The sequence below is a fragment of the Ischnura elegans genome, chromosome 4 (assembly GCF_921293095.1).
Source record: "Ischnura elegans chromosome 4, ioIscEleg1.1, whole genome shotgun sequence".
NCBI classification, from domain to species: Eukaryota; Metazoa; Arthropoda; class Insecta; order Odonata; family Coenagrionidae; genus Ischnura; species Ischnura elegans.
The window spans coordinates 30,851,442-30,869,001 of NC_060249.1; the positions used below are offsets into that span (position 1 = coordinate 30,851,442).

The window sequence follows — 17,560 nt, forward strand, 5'->3', positions numbered from 1 at the left end:
CAATGGCCCACTCTATACAGGGTGAAGAAAAATTGTATCACGTCATAAAAACAGATCCAACGCTATTAATGCAGCGCATTATTCGTTATCATCACTTCCGTGGACTCACGCCATTTCAGATTTAATGTTTTGATGTCTCCGTTGAAAAGAATCCAGTGCATAGAGTTGTTTCGGGTTTAATCTGGTACGATTCTAACATTTTAGTGTATTAAATATTTACTGGCATACAATTTACATTTAAAGGTGGGTATCGGTGAGGTGGCGTAGCCACGGGGGGAGGATTACAACCCCCCACCCCCACCCCCCATTGACCCTTTTAAGTTTTACTTCATCCAATTTATATTCTTTATTTTAATAAATACTCGTACAAAATTACTGTTTTTTAGCCAAAAAAATCACGTTTTCAGCATAAAAAAAAACAAAACTTTTCGGAGGAGAACCTCCGCGCCTCCTTGAGGCGTTTTCCATACACCCCGGAAAGGGCCCCGAAATCTCCGGTAAACCCCCCCCAATTTCAAAATATAGGCTACGTCACTGCATCGGAGCATCGAAGGTTATTGTCTCATTTCCTTTTACTTCAAAATGTTGGAAGAATTTGGGCCCTAGAGCATTATAGAATAAAGTATTGCTATCAGAGAACATAAATACCTTTGAGACACAGGGATCCTAAAGGATTTAGCATACATGAACTACACAATCCACCAATAGAAGGAAAATACTTACGATTCATCCTCTTTTATCAAAATAAAGTACTTGCTGAGCAATCAAATGTTTTTCGCATACTTCAGGAACTCGTAGAACGAGTGGCGTAACTGTGGGGGGGGGGGAAGAGGGGATAGATCCCCCCAAAGATGCGTTTAGTGGAAAGGCACGAAGAACGAATGTTATCTATGTAAATAATTTACCGCGCCTGTCTCATTTATCATTAAAACCTGATTAAGCGTTTTGAAGAAATGAAAAAATGGATTCCAAAAAGAAAATTAAGGGTCTCTGTGGCGAAAATTAAGGGCGAGCTATGCCACTGTAGGCACTAAAAAATGTTCGTTAAAGGACTGAATGGACAAAAGAGAAAGCTGATTTTTGTTAGCCTTTATTTAACTGATTTAATTAAGCCAAAATCGAGTAAAATATTACTTTGATGAATTAGAGGCTTGTATAAAGGTGTAGTTTGTTTTTCATACAAGTCTGACTTGAAATTAGAGCTTGACGGTGTAACCTCATATTTGATCAAAAATGTCGGTATTATTCTTTTAAAACGCTAAAATAAGCAAATTTAAACTCTCTAAAGCGTACTTTCTGTTCATTATCCTATTTTACGTCACCTTCATCCCAATCAACATCTGTAAGCGAAAGTTTCATTTCATTTCAGAACAGCAACTTTTCACCTTATCATATACGATATATTGACTACGAGGAAACTGAAATTAAGTCATGTTAACGGTTTGGAAATCATCCGTTACATCATCTTTTTAAGTTACGTGCTTCAAATCCACAAGGCGCTCTCGTTGATCAAATGATATCTTATTGAATTAAAGTTCATTTCGTTAAGTTTATATATCCTTCCATGGGCATTCAACTAGCAAATACTTGATGTGGTAATTTAATTTGATTAACCACTCAGTAGAAGATCCATCATTCTTATTGAAACAGTCATATTTAGACGTTTTTCCTGGCGTATCGCTTCTTTAAAACTAATTAAGTTAAAAATTTACATTTTAAAAACTCGCAAAAAAATGTTGGCATAGAACTTCGCTTTCTGCTGCCAAAATTTCAAGATAATGTCGTTAAAGTTCTTCACAATGAATAAATTAGAAATTACAATTGGTATGGCGAAATTGATATAGTCTCTTAATCTTATGTGTGCAATTTATATTCAGAAAAACGATGGTTTGCGGTGATTGAGAATCCCGCAAGTTATATGATGGATTTCCATTAAATTTCCGATAGTTTTATTGAAAATGCACGAATAACGAACGATATATATGTCAATTATTTTCCTTTCTCTTTTATCATTAAAACCTGATGATGCCTTTTTAAGAAATTAAAAAATGAATTCGAAAAAGAAAGTGAAACAAAAAGTACAATATTACGGCGATACAGCAAGCTGTGCCATGATGGGAAGTAAAAACTTTCGGGAACGACCTGAGTAAACAAATGGGAAAGTTGATTTTCGATTGCCTGAATTTAACTGATTTACTTAGGCCAAAATGGAGTTAAGTGTTAATTTGATGAAATAAAGGCTTGTAACAATGCCGGTGACTCGGTTATATTCCGTCTTTTTTCATGCAGGTCCGACTTGAAATGAAATTTTGACGGCGTAATCTAATGTTTGATAAAAATGTCGGTAAATTCCATTTAAAACGATAAAAAAAGCATATTGCTGACTCCAGTAGCGTAACTATAAATATGCCTTGTGGGGGAAAGGATAGCGTGGGGTGGTGACCCCGAATCCCCTCATGGAAATATCTGGTAAAAATATTCAAAAATTACATGCCTGTAAATACATAATAATTCATTTTGGCACTAAAAATTGAACTATTATTATTAAATTGAAATTATTCTAATGATATTTCTTTGAGTTTATTTATCTACCACTGGGGTATCGCGAGGCATTATTCAAGGCACCATGATCGGCAAATCACTCGTAAGTTAGAAAACCAAATATTTCATATTGGTACTCAGACATTTATTCCCACACAAATTGTCATTTAATTCTCCGCTTTACGTGACTTGTAATTTTGATTGCGCCGTCGCACGTACTTCAGATTGCGCAATGACGTGCCCCGAGTAAAACGGCCTTAAGACAACACCATCTTGTTTATTAACGCGTAGCAGATTCATAACGTGCGCTCGTTGATATGATGATATCTTAATAAATTTATGTTTCATTCGTTAAGGTTAGGTATCCCTTCACGTACTTTCAGCAAGGAAGAACTAGATAAGGTAAATTATTTTCATTAATTACCCTAAAGAAGATGCGTATTATTACTCTTCATCCTTGACAGTCATACTTGACGTTTTTTTCCTGGCGTATCGCATCTTTAAAACTAATTGCGATGTAATTTTTGCATGAATAAAATTTGAAAAAAGGTTGCATGGATATTCTCTCAATAGGGTAGTTTCCTTCATCAAAGAAAACGAAAGGCATTGATTGCGATTCGTTACCCACCATTAGTGTATTCATAATATACTAATTATTTCGTTTTAAAAATACCGGTTTAGACGAATGGCAATGGTCCATTTTTATCCTCATTTGAAAACGGCCAGATTGGCGCCCACGCGATGCCACTCCACGTGACGTCACAGGGACCTAGTTTCTATACGAGTAGATAGGAGTTATACATCTCCTGAGATTATCAATGCATGCATGAGGCGCAGAGCTCAGGAAAACATGTCCTCATAATCACTTATTACAACTGACTAAGGTCGGAAAGTTTTCTTCGTTTGATAAGGTATTAATAATCCTTATTTAAGCCAAGCGCTACCAGCTAGCAGGGTACTCAGCTACCCGCTAGCAGCCTGCATCGTATCAGCGCTCAAGCCTCCCTCAAGGTCACCTCACAGGGCGGCAGCGGGAAAGAGAAATACGTCACACGGAGAGATTTCCCGGCATTCATTCTTACCCGTCGCGTTTTCGCGCGCTTGAAAATTTTCACTTTTCATTTAATCGCGAAAAATAGATATCGTCATTTAAAAATCTAAATGCGTGAAATACGTACTCCAGGAGTTTTTCGATTTAGGCAATAAAAAAATAATAGGAAACCACCCTATTCCATCAAAATTTCAAGATTATAGCGTTAAATTTTTCGCAGTGAATAAGTTTTAAATTAAGATTGGTCTCGCGAAATTAATACCGTCTCTTAATCTAGTGCTAGTGATTACCTCAGCAATACATGAATGCTAACAATTTTTTTTAGAGTTTTACATTTTTATATCCCATTAACGAGTGAAATATAACGCATTTTTCTCAGTAGGTATCGCATGCAAGGATGTATCGAAATTGTAATAAATTGGTGCCGCTGATAAATTTCATTTCATTATCAAATGAATGGGGGCTCAAATTATTTTTAGTGTCGTAAGCCATATTAATATTCGTGGGCCCAAAAGGAGAAGGGCTAAAAATGGCGTACAAAATTTCCTGATAAATTGCATACATGTTTTGTTTACATTAGTAATAAAACGATTCGCAAACGCTCAAAAACAAGATTAATTTGCGTATGCCCTAGAGTTTCAGCATCGCTGGCTAGCTGATACAATCTGAGGCATTCGTAATTTTCTTTGCCATAGGTGTTTTTTGTCGTATAAAATAGAGGTTTTTACTTCAACGGGGGATTTCATCCCTATTTGGACCATAAGTGATAGTCATAGTTTAACTAAATAGGTGTAATAAATGACTTAGTTCACTACAACGCTAGAATAACCTGACGCACTTCACGTCTATGCATTCTTTTATCCATTAAATCGAAACTTGAAGCTTGTACGTGGTTTTAGGGTTCCATATTTGCAATAAAAGATACTTTGTTATAATACTTCCACATTATATATTTAAAATTCCGACAGGTTTCGGCTATTACACCATCATCAAGTACAGAAAATATCAAATAATATGATGAGTACAGATTTATATATGCTATGTTGTTAATGTCAAAAGGTGATTCAGAGCTGGGGTTGGTAATTTCTGGAGGGGAAGGGGGAAACAAAGTTTGTCATTTGGGAAGTGTGAACGGGGATTTGGGAGGGCGATGAGTAATAAGAGGGATGGGTTGGGAAAGGTTACGTCGTTGATAAGGTTTCCGTTTATATCAATCTCCCGAATTTCCAAGGCATCCATGCTCCTTCCTTTCCTGGTAAAATGGAGTATTTCTGGATCGAAACTGCTTTGGTGCCCCATTTCCAAGAGATGCCTCGCGAAGACTGACGAGTCTTCCTTCTTCTTCCAGCATTCTTCCTTGTATTCCTTCATCCTTGTCTTTAAGTTTCGTCTCGCTTGGCCGATACAGCAAGAATCACAATTGTTGCACTTAAATAGGCATAAAAAGGTACAGACTTTAATTCTTTTATCCTCCAACTTTTTATTTTCTATCCAAACCATTCCTGAGATGATGTGAGCATTGCGGGATCTGGAAGTAGTACGAAATGACGAAAATATAGCACTTATATCCAGCGGCGAAGCTAGAAATTAAGGCTATGGTGGGTTTTAGGCGCAACTAATGCTGGGGTCTGGGGGTTATAGAATACCCGCCAGGTAAGCGGGAGGTGCGGGGGCCCTCTCCCAGAAATTTTTTAAGATAAATGGTTCAAAATAGTGAGAATTTAAGGCTTTCTGAGGGATATTTTATAAATCATTACTCAATTCTATAAGTAATATTAATCCAATTAAGTAAAATAGATTTAACTTAAAAATTTCTCTGAGATTTAGGATGGTTTATCCCCCAAACCCCTCCCCCCCTCGCTGCGCCACTGCTGATGTCGAAAGTGGTTCGCAGAGGAATTGTTTAGCCCGCGGAGCTAAAAGGTAAGGAATGTAATGAAATGTAATCTAATGTAAGGAATGATTTTAGAATTCACCTTATAAATAGGAACCTAAATTTATGTGATTTTCAGGAGGACGAATAGGTACACTGTGGCAAGTTTTAGTCGCTAAATATAGAGGATGGCGTTTCAAAATCGCTATTTTTTGCATTTCAAAAGAATCGTATCCTTTGCTATACTTCTCTGCTAATTTATACTTACTATGTAAGAGTTATTTTTTCGTTTCAATTCACCAATTCCAACATAATAGTTGCAATAAACCGATTAAAATTCAAACAAAATGATTCCGGTCGATTCGCAAGCAAAAAATTATAATTAAATGTGAAAAAAAGATCGAATGCTTTCCCGGCGTATGCTGGTAGTGAAGGCTATTCGGGTTCTCCACCGGTAATCTCCTCCATGGCTGCCGACGTTTCGGGGTACGAGTCGTACTCCATCTTCAGGGCCGAGTGTGAGTATAATTAAATATCTTTGGTCCCAAAAGGTTGGGACGCTGGTTACTGTGTTATGAATTTTTTTAAATCAGCGCTATTTTCCAAATAAGATGACTTCGTCCGTCGTTACAAGCATAGATTGAATGATTCATGGATGAGTACTTATGCGTGAAAATAGATCGTTTAAAATAAATTTTAGGGACAAATACGCTGTCAACGACATCCTCAAACGTCGGAATGACCCGAATAACTGCAAACATAAGCTTCATACGTGAAATTATAATCTTTTATATTTACACCTCCATTATGCATATAATTGTTGAGTAAAGCTCGAATGATCCTACGGCTTGATCTATATACTCCATCTGCATCTACGTATAACTCCGCAATCCTGTGATTATGCGTCTAGCACAAGGTGATGAGGTGATTTCAGGATATAGTTAGCTACAGAACCGTTAGATTCGAAACGGGTCGCTCCAAATTTCAGGATATCATGGAGAAGACTCTCTGCTCATCTTAGTCCCCTAGAATGAAATAGATGCGACATGAACGACCATTCGATGGATTGAATATCTTTAGCTACCTTTTCTACTATCATTTTACTGGTCATATTAAATTATCTCCAGACTAATTCCTCAAATTGCTCGTGGAATACAGGGTTTACCTTCTAAGATGCTCCAGATTTTTCCGAGATTGTAATTCGAGGGCATCGAGATCAGTTTTTCCAATATTCCTCTTTATTCACTTCATGCATTAAAATGGATAAGGTTTCAGTTACGATTACTCAGGACTGGATAACCTGTGGAGAATGATATATATGAATGCAGAAAAGAGTGAACTGGAAAGAAGAAATGAATGGAAAATGGCGTTCACCGTCAAAATAGTCCGTAAGCCTTCATGATGCCGAATATTCCTTAATTATCTACATCTAAATAATACCCTGCGAGCCACCTCTAGGGTGTTTGGCAGGGGGTGATCATTCACCAGCATGCAGCATGCAATTGAATTCCCACATGCACACCGCACGGTCCAAAAAGCGTTACGCATGCTAACTACTTATACTACCACATGCTGTTAGCATTGAAAATAAAATTCAGAAACATGCACTAAGGTATATGTAAGTTAGTAGGCTACACTACAAGTCATCTAATCTATCTATGAGTCCTAACGCTGCCGCTATAATCTCTTATTGATCGTGGAAAAAAAAGACAATTTGAATCTGTCTGTTCTACAGTATATCTCTGTTATTTTATTTATATGATCTGATCTTCCGTGGTATGTTGGCGTTCGTAAGATATGGGTAACTTCGTCAGAAAAGACACTGCTTTTGACATTTTATAAAAGTCTACTTGTTATATTTTTCAATCTACGGCCTGACAGAGATTCACATCCGAGTTTTTATAAGAGGTCAGTTACACTAACAAGACTATCATAACGACTTTTCACGTTCCTGGCAGCTCTTCTTAGCACGCATTCTAACTCTGTTTTTAAGCCAATTTCCTGAAGGTCCCAAACACTGGCAGCGTATTCTAAATGGGGTCTAACGAGGGAAAAGTAGCTAATTTCTCTCACTTCGTCGTCGCACTTTTATGACGACGACGATTCACAAAATTGGCCCAGCTTATTTAGCCGGTAATGGGCCAGCCACCGGTGACTTTGTATATCACCTCTTCAGCGGGATGAATCGTGCGAAAAAAGACGCACTCAGGGGGCAAATGGCACAATGGAGTATAGGGACCAGTGTAAACATTTGAATAACCCTCTTGTACCACATAGAGTGTGAAAATCAAATTTAAAATGGCTCAAAATACACAATAATCCTTATCGAGCTGTATTTTATATTTCACTAGCTGACCCGGCGAACTTCGTACCGCCTATAACATTCAATTAACTTTTAGTTCAGTTGCACCATTTATAAATAAAGAGCGGCTGTATCGTTTTAATCATATTTGATTTATTATAAATTAAATGAGAAAATATTGATGAAATAAAAATTATACGCATTCAGTTGTTGGCTATTTGTGTTATTAACCGTAAAAAAATGTTTTTAGGTCTAAGTCCGTAGCGTAAACTTGGCTCGTTCATGGGGCATAGACCGACGCTTGACTGATGCTCAAAAAAGTGTAAGAAAAGCCCCTATGAAGCAGCATTCGTATATCAAATGACTTTAGGCGCGCCAGTTACAGTATCTCTGTTTGGAAAAAATGCACTGCGTTAACGTGCTGCATGCGTAAACGCACCACGGTGTGCCCTACACATTTGGGTTTAATGTCTTGCGTCAAGCGCCTTCTGATAAACAACAGTTTTTGCTTTGTTATCAGGCGCAAGATAAAGCGAATGAAGCTAAATAAAAATAGCGAAGCGAAACAGGGACGCAGCGAGGGGGGTTTTGGAGGTTAAAAACCCCCCAAAAGCCTAGAGAATCTTTTTATATAACATTTGGTTATTAATATTAGGGGGAGGGATGAGTCACAAAATATTTAACTGTTCACACAGCCGCCAAACCTACCATTTTGAACCTTTTATCCTAAAAAATGTCTGGGGAGGGCCTCCACACCTCTCGCTTACCTTGGGGAGTTTCCCGCCAGTATTAGCTGCGCCTATCCTTAATTCCTAGCTGCGCCCTTGAAGCGAAGAAAGTAATACAGCGGATGGTTTACCGACTCGTAAACATACCACATATTATTCACCATGAGAAAATCATGGGTTTTCACACCTGACACATGAGAACAAACATCACAAAAACTGAAAGACTCACCATGCGATTTGTTAATCGTTATCACGAATGCAACACGAATTGGAAATTGAATACGTTTAAGCTCAAAAGGGCATATACTTAAGTTGGGATCATGGAATCTTCGGATTGAGAACTTCCTCATCTTTGAATTTTCCTTTGAGTATAGTGGTGTGAATCACTTTCATTATCAGTTTTTTGATAACCAAGCACGTTCCGTTGGATAGTTTTGGTTGGTTTAGGTTTCGAAAGATCATGAACACAGAGCCTACCTTTAGCTGTAAATCGTGCCGTGGTAAGCCAGGTGCGTCCAAGGACTTTAAATATTCAGTTAGATAGTTGGTGACTTCGTCTTCATTTATTACAATGCTAAAAGATTTGAATTCATGCAGAGTACACGGATATTACTGATGATCAACAATTGCTTGGAGATTCGTTTACACACACGGTAGTTATGTATTTGTTGACAACTCAATTCGAGCTGAGCTTACCTCTAATTCAATTATTTTAATACTATTTTAATATTACTTTAATATTTTTAACATGTTTGAATATTTAAATTTTTTGATATTGTTAAAAAGATCAGTCAATACATTAGTAAAACCAAAAAAAAATCTTATTTTTTTGACCGTCTTAACAATCAACTCCTAAAACGTATCTATAGGATAAATTTGAATTTGTTTGTGAACTTTTCCTATTTTTTGATGTCCTATATGTTATCCGGGGCTGAGACGAATCCAAAGAGCCTAATGTCACTAAAATCGGTGCAGCCGTTCTCGAGTTATAAGTGTTCTAACTAACACGATTTTCGACTTTCTTATATATATATAGATAGATAATAGGTCCTTGTTGAAACAACGAAATTATGCTAAAGTTAAAATTGAGTAATGGTGAGGTTTTAGTGGGAATGGTGCGAATAAATATGTAAATTGCATAATTTTCCACCGATTCTTCGCAATATCCATGTCTAAACCGTCTATAAATATTGATGAGTGTTTGTTATTTCTGATTTGTATCCGGCCCACTGACAACACAATTATTGAAAGAAGAGAAGGAATTCAGCGACGCAGAGTGAGCTGAAGTATTAATAACACTGGAAAATAAATATTAAATTGGCGTTTTTAGAGGTAGATGAGTACCTGAAACTTTACAACAATGTAAAAGAGCCCAAGTATGGAAATTTAATTTCAAAATATCGCATCAGTGGGAAACGTTTAGCGAGTCGCAGGTGTCCGACGCCTGGCGCGCATTGCCAACCTTCGGCTGTGTGTTGTAAAAAAAGCGAAGTAGTACCTACCTTTTGGCGTTGCAAGTTAATTTATATTTTTTTCTTTAGATATGCCATCGTATTTACCCAATAAATCATTAATATAAATTTCCCAAAGTACTCTGTGTTACGTTAGAGAATCTAACGATCTGATCGTTGGATTAATATTCTTCCTCATAGAATAATCCTCCAAGATCGTTAGAATATTAATGGCTTTGCCTGGTTTCGCTAGGATGGTAGTAACTGCCCGCCTCTGTGACGGTGCGGGATTCCACGTTCCTTCCCTTTCTTCCCTATCCACTCTCAGGAGGCGTCGTCGGGCTCCTATCGCGGCGGCGCCTCCTTCCTTGTTCCTTCCCGTCCTCCCCGCTTCTGGGTGCAGAGGTGAAAAGCTCGCGCCTACAGGCCCTGCCCCAGGAGTGTAACCTTGCGAGCCCGCCCTGGAGTCTCGTTCCCACTGTGTTACGCTAGTTTTTTCTACGTTTTATCTGAAAATTGCGTAAAATTAGCGTCCGCCATTTTTTTAACGTAGCGGCACTCAAGATATGTTCAAAATTGCTGAAAATGTGTTGATATGCATAAAAATTATCATATCAATGAATTATACCATTATCTATCCAATTTAAATATTCTACTAGTGTCATAGGGTTCATAATCTGCAAGGTTTTCCAAGAATACCAAAAAATGCTGTTCCTTTAAAAGTTGTGTCATGATTGCATGCCTGTAACTAATAGACGGCGGATTTGCATGACAACTCACATCCCGTTCATTGATCGCAAATCATTTATTTGTGTACTTTTGCAAAGTTTCACATACTTCCAAAATCGTCATTTCATATTTTTGTTTCTAATTGAATTAAGATTTCAGCTCACTCTGCGCCGCTGAACTCCTTCTTTTTTTCAATAATTGTGTCACTAGAGAGCCGGATACAAGTCAGAAATAACAGACACTCAGGGAATGGTTAGTCACCATTAGTTTACACAAGTTGACCTATGATTAGCGAGAATTGATGGCACCATTGGCTCTATCAGATTCTGGAATTGAACCAAAATTACCACGAAAAACATCACATTTAAGGATAAAATATAAGGAAGGCATTTTCTCTTTTACGAAAGGGCACGCCTCAGGTGATACGTGGAATAATTTGCAGCAGTTCATTATGTAACTGGGCATTGCAGGATTTGATTTAAAAAATACGTTACCTAGTGCTTTTAGTTATCGTCATTGACGGCATCGCTCCGATTCTTGGAAACAAATAAATCACGTCATAAAATATCCATTTAAATGAACAAATGTCAGAATAAATAGTGTATTCGAGTGGTGCGATGGAATTATTCCATCATAAGTGCAAGATTGTTTGGCTACCAATTTCCATATCACGTGAAAGATTTTTTTTTCAAACGGTGCCGGAAGTAGAAGGTGAAAATTAGCCGTATGAATGAGACATTAGCGACGCGGTTGGTCCATCAGTTGGGGATATCATTAGCTTCAGCGTCTAACAAAGCATTTATGTATGTCCAGCGGTGTTCCTTTTTGGGAGTACCCGCGTCACGGTTGGATTACTGACCAACAGTTTTGTCTCCGTCGCTGGAGATCTCCTCAGGCAATGTCGCGGGTACACCCAAAAAAGAATATTTCTGGACATCATGGACCGAGAAAGTTTTAACCTTTTGACAATTTCTGTGTGTTATAAAAAAATGTTGGTTTGATCAGCCATTTTCCCTATCATTTGAAAACGTAGCTGGTACAGCTTCTGGCTCTACGCATGACATTTTACATACTATGAAAGAGAAAACCCTAAAGACGATATATATTTTAAGGGTAACTTCGACTAAGTCGCTAAGTTGCTCAAGCTCTTGGAATTAACCGAAGTATTTCAAATTGTCGTGTGGTATGGGGTAACAAATAATTTAGGCCACCATTCTCCATATTATTGATGAGTAAATCTTTGATTGTTGCTCAACCAGTTTATGACAATCAATCCCGTGATTATGAATTTTTTCAGATGTCGGGGCGAATGATATGACGCGATTGGTTTCATCTATATGAGGTCTCATTGGTGACGTCACGCACTCATTCAGACCCTTGGGGGGAACCAAATAACAACACTAATTACTGTCTGATGTATGAAAAAAAAACTATTTGGGCCACCATTTTCCTTATCGTTTAAATTTGTTGTTCAAAATATCTTATGAATTCAGCAGATAGAGGATTTAGCTTCGATCATAAGCTACAATTATCATTGGTACATTATTGTCCACGAGGTGTAACTCAACTTTGAAAACTGGTTCTAATGCCTCAAAAATAAAATATGGACAAAATTACGACGAATCAACTTGCCTTCAGAAAAAAGATTGACGGCTACCATTTTCCTGCTGTAGATTCGTCGTAAAACATCATCGACGGAGTATTGATTCGTTTAAACCTTTGAAATGAATCGTACTTTTACGAATTACCAAGTCAAGAGGGAGAGTTCATTCAGCCATTTTCCCTATGGCTTGAAGACAAATCTCTAATGATCCCTGGGCTATCCAATGAATTTCAATCGTGTGATGTGAATAATGACGTTTCCAGTTTCCGTTTTCGAATAGCGTCACAAAATCCGACCCTAATTGCTAAACAATTACCGAGTAATGTCGAAAAAAGATGGTTTAGGCTACTATTTTCTTACACCAGATTCATCGTGTAACATCATCCATGGATTCATTGACGCTTTCAATATTTTGAAATGAACCTAAATTGACTAATTATCTATTAACAGGGAAGAAATACGGTGTTGGCTACCATTTTCCCCACGATTGAAAGCACACCTCATAGGATCCCTGATCTTGTGCTTGAATATCAATCGTAATATCTTTACGAGGATGCATAAGCTCCTTCATCAAACGTTACTAAACTCTCTCAAAACCGAATTACGACGTATATCTGAGCGATATGGACGGAAAATGGTTTTGAAAACCATTTTCTTCCGTCAGATTTATAATACATCTTCATGGACGGAGTCATTACCTAGTTCGAACCTATAGAAACAACCAAGTTACGACGAATTATCGAGTGATGCGGCGGAAAGATGGCGTAGACTACCATTTTATCTGTGATTTGAAAGCAAAGCTCGGAATATTCTGGGACTATAGTACGAATATCAATCGAGTGATTAATTACAAGTCCAGGAGTCTCGACCATTTGGGATAGCAACACTTGCTCGCTCAAACTCAGATTAGCAAGCGATATGGGACTGTATTGGTTTAAAGTAACATTTTTCCAATGGTATAAAGGCTCTTCCTGGACAGTAGACTAAATATCAGTAATCTAATGCTGGATTAGAGAACGCTTCAGCTTTTTGCGATACAATGACTCACGAACTCAGACCCTAATTATGACGAATTACCGGTTTGGACAACCATTTCCTTTCCATGTATTTATCATGATCATGATCAATGCAGCCATAGACTTATTTTAACCTTTTTAATGAACCAAATCAGGAAGAATTAGCCATTGAAATGAACGGAGCACTGCATACACTACCATTTTCCCAACGGTTTGTAAGTGTAGCAGTGACTATCGTTGGAATAGAGTATGAACATCATTCGTGCGTGTGATATCGAGAAGGACGCTTCAAGGTTTTCGGGATAGCGTCACCGTCTCGCCCAGACCCTTGGGATGGCCACCACGCGAGCGAAGAAGACGCTGCAGCTGCCGTCGGAGGAAGAAGATAGACAGGCTCGCTGGCTGGCCCCAAACTCTACCCATCCGCCCTTTACTCCTCGTATTTTCCCCCTTTTTGATGAACAAAAACTACTTCGCCCTTCTTCTTCCTCCCCACAGCGAGAGAGAGGCTTCAAAGGGGCGGTAAAAGTGAAGCAGTGTGAGTCGAGAGGACTTTGGAGAGGGCACCGAGTTAGCGTGGAAGGAGGGGGAAGGCTTTGCTCTGACGTCACGCCCGCCCGGGCTCTTCCCATTGGTCGGCGGACGGGACCGGTGGCGTGGCTTTGGCTCTGCGGGGTCGATAGTTGGGCGTCCGCCGAGGCGGGGGTTGGGGGCCGGCGGGGAAACTGGGGGTGGGGGAGCCTCTAGGGGGGAGTCTCTGTAAACCGAAAGGGGAAGTTGGGAGGGGTTGGGGGGAGGGGGTGGGGGAGGAAGGGAGGGGGGAGCTGCAAGGAGGCTTTGGCTGGAATAGGAGGGAGTCTGGCGAGAGTCGCCGAGGTGTTTGCAAGTACTCGCAGCGGAGAGTCCACGCAACGTTCCTGCCCGATTTTTGGATTATATTACTTCCCCACCCATACTTTACCCCCACCCACCGATCCCTAAGTACACTGCTCTCACCCCCACCCCTCCATACAACAACATTCTGTGAACGCACCATCTAATCGGTGGGCAACCACGCTTTGCTTTTCATCATTATAGTGACAGGGTGATATTTAGTGCTGTTAAGCCGGCCCAGGATCTTTTAAAAATAATAAGACAGTGCCATTTCATACGTATCGTGGATTATTTCTACAGTTTGTGTGTGTTTGCTCACGGTGTTTCGTACACTCGTCCCGGTCCATGGATTATAAAATCCGGGAGTTTGAATTTGTGTGCTGGAGCGACTCGGTGTCTTTCGCAGGCTGTCCTGTTTTCAGTCCCGGCTCGCTTCGCCTTGAGGGGTAGAGCTCGTGATGGGAATGCGGTGTCGTGTGACTGCGACGCTGCCTGCCTCCGCTTGAGTGAAAGCGCTATTGGCTGGTGGAGTGAGGTACGGCCCGAGTTGGGGAGGTTCGTCGAGCGGGGGACTTTGGCCCTGGAACCTGCCGGGCGCTGACGCCGCGGTCGCCGTCAAGCCGAATGCCAGTCCATCGGGGTCCGCTTATCGCTCGATAGGCATAGCGTCGGTCTCGGTTTGACCATACTTACCTCTCGCCGCGTGTGTTACTGTTACTACCCAGTGCCACCTTACCATACGGAATACCCTCTGGATTAGACTTAAACTTTTCACAAATGGGTTAATGGTACTTACGAGGAATATTTATACATCTCTTCACTACGCAGCTGCCTACCTGGAGTTCTGTCTTTCTAGTAGCTGACGTCGTGTTGGAAATTCTTTGCTCGTCAGGTGAGTCATTTGTTTATTGTTGCCTGAACGTATTGAGTGCATGTATGTGACATAGTTCCCGCATTATCTACGTATTTTTCGAGTGAGCTTCACAGTCGCGGTGAATTGTGTTTCCCATCTCAATACGGCCTGCTTTTCCTCCTCGAGTTCTTATCTTTCGACGTCCCTTTTTTCCTGCCTTGCCCGTAGAAGTCAACTAACCGGCTCGCATGCGCTTACCCCATCCTCTCCAGCTTGCCTTTTCATTATATTGTGCGCAATAGTGTGTGTGGTACAAAAAATTGCCCCCCTCCTCCCTATCCTTCCCTGGAGCTCTGGATATATTTTCCTGGGGAGGCAGGGGAGTTCCTCTTGGGTAGTTTACTGTAACGCGCGTAATTTCCTTCGTGACCGGCCTGCGGTGAGAGTGATCATGCGAAGAGTCGTGCCTTTGTTATCAAAACCCCCCCTCCTTTTCACGTTCCTCTCTCTCTGTGCTCATACCTGACTCCCCCCTTCTCCCTTCTCGTAGCACCAGGCCACCTTCCCCTCCCCCTACGACAGTACAGGGATCTTTTTTGGAGGGAGGGATGATGGTACCGTAAAGAGATACCCTTCACGGCGTTGGCCTGTCGTTTTTTTCCACTGCTCCCTCCGAGCACTAATCCCCCTTCCATTTATGCCTCTCCCCCTCTTACAGCGTATTCCCCTCCCTACTTTTCTCACCCCACCTCAGGTTTGACTCTCCCCACGTTCCCCTTACCGAAATCAACCTCCCCATACCCTCCCCTTCACGCAGGGCCTCGGCTGTGATGGCAGCAGTGGGTAGACTCGGTACGCCAGGGAGGAAGAGGGTTCTATCTATGCCTTCCCCTCAGCAAGCTCCCCATTCGCTTGCCCGTTTCCCCTCCTGCTATCAGCCTTTCGTAGCTTCCCTCCCTTGCGGGGTTGGGGGAATGTAAAAAGGATCCGACCTTCCCCCCTTCATTCTCCCTCATACCCTACCCAACCCTCCTCCTGCTTCACCAGAAATGCCATTGTGTTCTTTCCCTTTCACACCCTAGGCACCTTCTGGCATTGCCTCCCAAAGACCCTCTCTCTCGTCTTCTTTCCCTCATGGATAAGGAGGAAAGGAAAGGCTGTGAGGAGTGCGAGGGACCCTTAAGAATGGGAAAGAAAGCCCTCAGGGTTGGGGGAGCGTGGAGAGAGCGTGGAAGACTTATTTTCTTCCGTTCTCCCTCTCCTCCTTTTCTAAGTGTCTGTCTGTCCCTTTAACGATTCTGGCGACCCAAAAGGACCGCAGCATTATTAGGGTCCTCCCAGGGTGTCCTCAGGGTCGCCGAAAAGACTGACTGCGTGGCTTATCGGTTCCTTTTGGGTAAGACTTTTCAGAGGGACTCTCTTGGTTCTCTTAATCTGTCATTGCATTCAGTTGGCATGTCGGGACTTTTTGCATGAATGCTCGAGGCATACCGAGCAGGGACATTTGCATGGTCTATTTCGCAAATTTGCATGCAAAACGTGCTAGATTAAACGCTTGCTCGTTAGGATTTGCATGTCGACACTATATTTTATTTCAGTGAGGATATTTCTACGCCCAAATTAAAGGTGAGGCCTATGGGAGTTCCCGAGGAGTTCCTGGCAATTGTAGATGGTAAGACTCGTGCCGAGTAGTAATGATTGCACGGGTTTCCTACCGAGTATTGGTGTATCTGGGCGCCAACGTTTGAATGGCATAGTATTCCGTCCTCATCATGGTTGATTGTTTGGAACCAGCCTGGGCTGGATCTGTCTATGAACCCTGATAACGATGGCACTATTTGTCCTCGAAGCGTTGCTGCCCTAAAACATCATTACTTGGTAGGAAACCGGTGAAACATTAATTATTACACAACGGCTGGGAAATTACTATTTTTCACGCCCTAAGGACTTTTCATTATACATTTGAGGGATGTATTTTGAGGCAAAAATTGTCAGTCCTTACACCAGTACCGACTTGTATCCAACCGATTCTACTGGTTGAGATCCCATTTGTCATTTTCTTAAATTATTGCATCAATGAGTAATTGGTTTTCGGTACTGAGTTCTGAATTTTCCTTTGTGTCCTTAGACTTTTTCCCATTTTTTCTAGAGACTACCTTCCTCGTTTTACTTGACAAAACAGGTGATCATTTACCGGTTTTGATGCTGTACTTCTGTGTAACTATTTACCTGCATAACAACGCGTTATCTTGCTTGAGAGCCTGTATACCACCAGACCCCTTTTCTTAGTTCGAGGAAAGCCATCACACAAGGGTGGACGTCTACAATGTATGCGTCATGAGGTGCTTCCATTGCGACACCCTAGGCCCTCAGAGGTCTTCGGTCTAATTATGGAGGGCCCTGAAGGGGGAGAGCGTGGAAGATGGCCTGGGCCCTCTTTGGGAAATAATGGGATGGGCGCTGGATTCCTTCCCTTCCATTATATCCCCCCTTCCGAAATGCGTTCCCTCCCCCACCCTCGCCCTCCGCGTCCAACCCCA

At 40.9% G+C, this 17,560-nt stretch overlaps 1 protein-coding gene across 1 annotated transcript in view; it reads left to right on the top strand.

Moving 5' to 3' along the window:
* The first annotated feature begins 14,162 nt into the window (after positions 1–14,162).
* LOC124157228 (nascent polypeptide-associated complex subunit alpha, muscle-specific form-like) overlaps positions 14,163–17,560 on the top strand; it is a 132,399-nt gene continuing 129,001 nt past the window's right edge. The window contains exon 1 of the mRNA XM_046531782.1: positions 14,163–15,059. The gene's annotated coding sequence lies outside the window, so the exon portion shown is untranslated. The remainder of the gene's footprint in view (positions 15,060–17,560) is intronic.